Source organism: Megascapheus bottae, chromosome 17 (genome assembly GCF_031878675.1).
Source record: "Megascapheus bottae isolate mThoBot1 chromosome 17, mThoBot2.hap1, whole genome shotgun sequence".
NCBI classification, from domain to species: Eukaryota; Metazoa; Chordata; class Mammalia; order Rodentia; family Geomyidae; genus Megascapheus; species Megascapheus bottae.
In genome coordinates this window covers 10,065,090-10,072,010 of record NC_143525.1, presented here as the reverse complement: position 1 = coordinate 10,072,010, position 6,921 = coordinate 10,065,090, and the positions used below count along the sequence as shown (strand labels likewise).

General features: G+C 38.7%; 1 long non-coding RNA gene across 2 annotated transcripts in view; it reads left to right on the top strand.

The window, feature by feature from the left end:
• Positions 1-3,912: 3,912 nt before the first annotated feature.
• Positions 3,913-6,921, top strand: part of LOC150050948 (uncharacterized) — a 7,516-nt gene continuing 4,507 nt past the window's right edge. For both annotated transcript variants that reach the window (XR_016538402.1, XR_016538403.1), the window contains exon 1: positions 3,913-4,002. This is a non-coding gene — a long non-coding RNA (uncharacterized LOC150050948). The remainder of the gene's footprint in view (positions 4,003-6,921) is intronic.

Genomic DNA, 6,921 nt, shown 5'->3' with positions numbered 1-6,921 from the left:
GACTGGCTTTTTTTTTTTTAATAAATACAGTCTTGGTAGGCTACAGTTATACACATTGGTTTGAGTATTAGCCTTGGCAACGTTTTGTACATTAGCTTCAGAGGACAGCTGTTATAGAGAAGTCACAACCTACATTGTCTAAAACACTTGTCTCTGGTTTTTGACAGTGTTTACTGACCCTCGATGGTCCCCTTTAAGTTATTAGGGAGCATAAATGGGGACATTCAAAATTCGTTACACATTCTTCACTTATGAACTACAATGTCTATTTTTAAAAGTCCCTTTGCCAACCGTGGGTCACTATTTTGTTTAGAAAAGGTAAAACAAATCTTGAATTCTGTCAACCTTCCATTAAACAATTTAAACTTGTTTTTTTTTAAATAATTAGTTTTTTTTCTAGCATCCTTTAAAGGAGTTTCCAATAAGGCCATTTTTTTTCCATTGTTTTCATGGGTTGGGCAGGTGTTTTGAGCTAGTGAATTTGAAACATACTTCACATGTTTCAAAAATATCCCAGGAATTATTATCGTTATTTGTATTAAATTATCCCTTTATGAGTCACGGGGAGTGAAAACACAGGTTGAGTCCTTGTGACATACCTGGGTAGATAGTGTGTGTGTGTGTATGTGTGTGTGTGTGTGTGTGTGTGTGTGTGTGTGTATGTGTGTGTGTGTGTGTATGTGTGTGTGTGTGTGTGTGTGTGTGTGTGTGTGTGTAGTGGGGCTTGAATTCAGGGTCTTATGCTCTCCTTGGCTTTCTGGTTTAAGGCTGGTGATTTACCATTTGAGTCACGCCGTCACTTCTGGCTTTTTGCTGGTTAATTAGAGAACAAGATTCTTCCAGGATTTTCCACCTGTGGGTTGGCTTCAAATTCTCTGATCTCAGCCTCCTGACTAGTTAGGATTGCAGGAATGAGCCACTAGTATGTCCAGATAGTTTTTAATAGTTGTCTTGCTTTAGGGTCTTCAATTGAGGTGCTCATAATTAATAGATTTATCATTATTTCTGGCTCTTTATACTGAACAGTGTTAGGAAATAAGTATTCACTGAGTTAAAAAATATATCCTGCATTTAGAATCACACTTCTTATTTGAATTTAAAAAAACTTACCAATCCTCCATCAGCATATAATTTCAACTATACAAATACTTGTAATTTCTAATGACATCAACAAAAATCATGCACCTTCTGTATCCTTCATTAAAGCAGTCTTAATGTGACAATTCAAAAGTTCCACCAATGTTAAGATTCCTCAAAGATTTTCCCAATTAGTTTATTATTTTATTTCTTTGAATTTATACTTTATATTTCATTTTCTATAGGTCCTAAAGTTTGTCCTCTAGTTAATAATCAAATCACTATTTTCATTGTTGTTTTTAAAAATCTTTTTTATTTTCAAGTAATTTTTCACTTGCAGATTTCACACTTTTTCCTGATGTTAATATCTTACAGGTCATGGCAGTATGGTCACAACTATGAAACGAGCATAATATGAACTATAGATAATCAAATGACTTTTCTTTTAAAATTTTTGTGCCAGTCCTGGGGCTTGAACTCAGAGCCTGAGTCTCAGCTGTCTCTGAGACTTTTGCTTAATTAAGGCTAGCATTCTACCACTTTGAGCCACAGTTCCCCTTCTGGTTGTCTGGTGGTTAATTGGAGATAAGAGTCTCACAGACTTTCCTACATAGGCTGTTTTGAACCACAATCCTTGGATCTCTGAGTAACTAGGATTACAGCCATAAGCAATGAACACTCAACTCAAAGGACTGTCTTTTAAAGTCACTTAACAGAATTGCTTAGTGAGTGCCTCGGCACCAAATATACATGGTGAGGTTGACTTATGCCGTTATACTTCTGATGTGTAGGGAAGATATTTTTAATTTGGCTATGCAATTATGTAAACTATTTATATGTAAAATGTTTTTAAATTGAGATCTACAAAGCATGTTCTAATAAGTCTCATGCCCTCTGCCTTATTGATTCCTTCTCCTATAGGTAATTATTTTGTTATTTTTTATTGTTTTTTTAAAAAATATTTTATTGTTGAGGTAATGTATAAAGGGGTTTCAGTTACATTTCCCAAGTAGTAGGTGTATTACTTCTCACACATTGATATTTTTTCTTTAAATACATGGTTTATGTTATTTTATTTTATTTTTGCCAATCCTGGGACTTGCACTCAGGGACTGGGCACGGTCCTTGGGCTTTCTCAAGGCTAGCACTCTATCACACGAACCACAGCACTACTTCTGGCCTTTTCTGTGTAGTACTACTGAGGAATTAAACCCTGGGCTTCATGCATGCTAGGTGAGTACTCTACCACTAGGCCACACTCCTGGCCCCCCATTGTGTTATTTTTAATAAACAAATATCTTTTTTTGTTTTAAGTGATGAGGATTGAACTCAGGGCCTGGGTTCTGTCCCTGGGCTTTTTTGCTTAAGGCCACAGTGGGCTACCACTTTGAGCCACAATTTCAAGTTTTCTGGTGTTTAATTGGAGATACAAGTTTCATGAACTTTCCTGCCTGGGTTGATTGGCTTCAAATGGCCATCCTCAGGTCTCAACCTCCTGAATAGCTAGGATTACAGGCATTGAGCCACTGGTGCCAGCAGTAAAAAAAAGAAAAATGAGAAGAAGATAAACTACAGAACAATATTCACATCATTCTCTATGTTATTATTTCATTGAGTCTTGTTTGGGGTAGAAAATGATCTCCATGGGAAGAAAGGCACATGGAGGAAAGAAGGCAGTGGTGGGGAAAGGAGAAGAAAAGGAGGAAGAAAGGGTAGAAAGCATGAAAGAAGGAGGAAAAACACAGCCGTTGATGGAACCCCTTCCTGTGACCACTAAGCTTTAAGTAAAATGTGGCCCTGGTGCAGAGGCAATTTGGGTGTAGCCTGCAAAAAGTCTGTGTGCAAAGGCTTGGTTCCCAGGGAAGCTGTGTTAGGTGTTCTGTAGTCTTGTGGGAGGTCTTTAGGTCATTGGGGGCGTGTCCTGGGAGACTCCCCCACCCCCTCACACATGCTTGGGCTTGGCTTTCTGGCTTGAAAGGTGACGCCTTGCTGTGCCACCCATGGTCCCACTATTGCCTTGAGCATCCCCACCCAGGGCCCAAATCCACATAGCTTCTCGGTCAAACTGAAGACTGCAAAACCAGTGAGCAAAATCAATCTCCCTTTTATTTCATAAGAAGCCCATGGTTAAGTATTCTGTTACAATAATTAGCAATACTAATTCTAAGAAAGCCATATTAACCCGGGCATTTAAATATTAAATCCCAATAGGATTAGACCTGATACCAATAGTAAATCTAAGAAACATTCAAAACAAATATGTATTTTTACTGCCCTGCCACCTGGCCTTATGGCAGAAGCTGAAGCTTACGTGCAGAAGAAACCACTGTGTATGTGAGATGAGGGGCCCCTGTTATGGAAGCAGGGATAGATAAATCCCTGGGAGAAAGAGCTGGGGAGCAGTGTCAGGGCCCCCAGGCCACAGAATGTGTGGTGTTTCTAGAGGATTACAGCCCCTCCCTGAGGGGGGAGGGGACTCAGGACTCTGATTTGTGGTTATGTCATCTATCATAGTAATTATTATTATTATTTTTTTTTGCCAGTCATGGGCTTGAGCTCAGGACCTGAGCATTGCCGTTGGTCTTTCTCAAGGCTAGAGCTCTACCACTTGAGCCTCAGCACCACTTCCAGCATTTTTCTATGTATGTGGTACCAAGGAATCGAACCTGGGTCTTTGTGCATGCTAGACAAGCACAATACCACTAGGCAAACTCCTGGCCTGAGTCATATGTCATAGTTATATAGTCATACATCATAGTATATACTTGTCATAGTAAGATGACTGTGAATGAGACCCGTCAAGCCCCTGCATCTTCCTCTCCTTGCATAAACACTCCAACCATGTTTACTTGACCTGCCAGTGCTTGTCTCAAGCAAGAAAGATGGAGGCCTCGTGCGGTTATGTTCTGTGAGACGCTGACACTGGTATGTGAATGGTGTGGTTAAGATCAGGGAGCCAATGCCAGCATCAAGGCAAAGGCATGCCCATAAGCATCAATGAGCCCCAGTGAACCTTGGCCCTAACATGCCAGGCATAATTTTTCTTTGTCCCAAAGCCAAGAATGTGGGCAGTTACGGTAGTGACTCAGTCGTCTTATTGCTTTCCCACACGGTGGATATTTCACATAATCATTTGACCAACACATCTGAAAGATGCTTCCCTTTTGGAGGACAAGCCAGGTTGGTTGTTAGCTGGTGAGCCTCTTTCTCTCTACTCTCTCTTTGATGCAGAGGTCAAAGGCAAGGAGGAGGGAGTCTTCTCATACATCTGAAGTAGAGAGAGATTGCTTTCCTCAGACTACTTGTGCTTCTTCCCCTGAGGACTATAAACCTGTTTTTTTTTTAATATTATATCTTATCTTATTTTTTTTTACAATCTCTTCTCCTCTTCCTCAGCTCAAAAATTTACTAGATCAAGATACAGAATTCAGGAAAGTGCTTTACTTACTGCTACTTTATTATAACTACAAACAACATAGGCCAAGCCATGGGAAAAATAGGGAGAGGTAGGGTATAGACCTTCTGAGCTCTCTCAGATGCCCAATCTTTCTAAGCATATATATATATAATGTGTTACAGCATACATTGTTATATATTATTATTTTAATAACTTATTACATATTACATATAGTATATATTATATAATGCTATAAAATATTATATTAATATATATTGTTATGTTATACATTATAAATATATGTGTATATGTGTATATGCTTATATAATATATGCTTGCATATCATATATATAATATATACATCATCTAAAGTTTAACTTTATGTAGTTTCCATTTTCTGTGGTCCATCTCATTCTCCAAAACATGAAATTGATGTTTCCAGAAATAATTTGTTTTTAAATTGTTCATCATTTTTAATAGTATGGTTATGAGTAGCTCCCATTTTGGTCCCTCCTTTCCCTGGGACATGTATCATCTCTTTGTCTGGTTGTATCTACCTTTCGTGTGTCTCTCTAGCTGCCTGTTACTTTGTAGACTTTACGGCAATCAGATAAACTGTCAGAGACTTGCAAGACTTGTGTTCAATTAACCTTTTAATATACACAAGGCTCAAGTGTGATAATACTGACAATTCATTTACCAAAGAGAAACAGGAAGGTGTGTATCAATTTAACATAAACACTGGAAGAATGGAGAGAGCAATACAATAAGATGGCAAAACACTGAGATATTTTGAGAGAGAAAGATAGTAGATAAATACAACATCTATGTGACTCTCTAAATACAGAATAGCATTACAGTTGTTCTCATTCATTGTTAGTTATTATGCCTTTGTTACTGTGCCTATTATAATACTGAACTTTTATTATAGTTCTGTAGGACACAACATAGTGTATCAGAATCAGGCCACACTTTTGGGTATCTGTTAGGGGTCTTATCCCTGTAGATAGGAGGGATGATTCTGCCTACCTGGAAGCTCTCCCAAGCTTTGTTAGTCTTTTATCCATATATTTTTATTATAATTAATAATAATAATTCGCCTGATAGACGGTGGATTACTTCACATACATTGATACCCTTTCTCATGTCTTGGTCCCCATTTCCCTTCCCCCACCCCAGCCCCTCATCTTGTTTTCCTCCCTTTCCTATCTGACTTCAAATAACCAAATATGCATATATACAATATATCAGATAACCAGGAGAAATACTGTAACAATATGAGATAACCAAGGGACAGCAAAAGAGATGAGAGATAACGTAGTAACTTAAGGACAACAATCTATATCCTGGAGGTCCTTTCATTTAGCATCATTCTATATGGCTTTATGAATCTACATTTTGTTCTATTGTAAACCTCTGCTAGGAGAGCCCAAGGTTTCTATTGATTATGACAAATGAGGGAAACCATTGAGCCTATGTTCCTTTGAGTCTGGCTTACTTCACTTAATATGATTTTTTTCTAAGTCTTTCCATTTCCTTACAAATGGGGCAATGTCATTCTTTCTGACTGCAGCATAGAATTCCATTTTGTATAAATGCCACATCTTGTTGATCCTCTCATCAACCGAAGAGCATCTGGGTTGGTTCCCTATCTTTGCTATGGTAAATAGTGCTGCAGTGAACATCATTGTGCTAGTGGATTTAGTATGTCCTTGTTTCTGGACCATTGGGTAAATGCTGCTGGGTCACAGGGGAGTTCTATGTTTAGTCTTTTGAGGAATTGCCATACTGCTTTCCATAGTGGTTGAACGAGTTTGCACTCCCACCAACAGTGTAGTAGTGATTCCTCCTGGCCACATCCCCTCCAGCATCTGTTGTTATTAGATTTCTTGATCCTGGCCATTCTAACTGGAGTGAGATGGAATCTTAGAGTTGTTTTGATTTGCATTTCTTTTCTGGCCAGAGATGTCGAGCATTTCTTCATGTGTCTATAGACCATTCTTATTTCTTCTTCAGAGAAGACTCTCTTTAAGTCTTTGGCCCATCTTTTAATGGGATGGTTGTTTCATTGGAGATTAGTTTTGGAGTGATTCAATTTTTTGAGCTGTTGATATATTTTAGATATGAGGCCTTTGTCTGTTGTATGGTTAGTGGAGATTTTCTCCCATTCTGTAGGCCCAAGCTTTGTTATTCTGAGAATGTTTTTCCCAGTCCCTTGGCTTGACCTGGGGCCTGAGCACTGTCCTGGGGCATTCTCAAAGCTAGAGCTCTACTACTTGAGCCACAGTACCACTTGCAGCCTTCTCTATGTATGTGGTACCAAGGAACTGATCCCAGGTCTTCATGCATGCTAGGTAAGCACCACTAGGCCAAACTCTTGGCACTCTTAGGATTTTTTTTTAATAAACAGGTTTGATTACTTGGACACAATCGATGACAATTTGGGC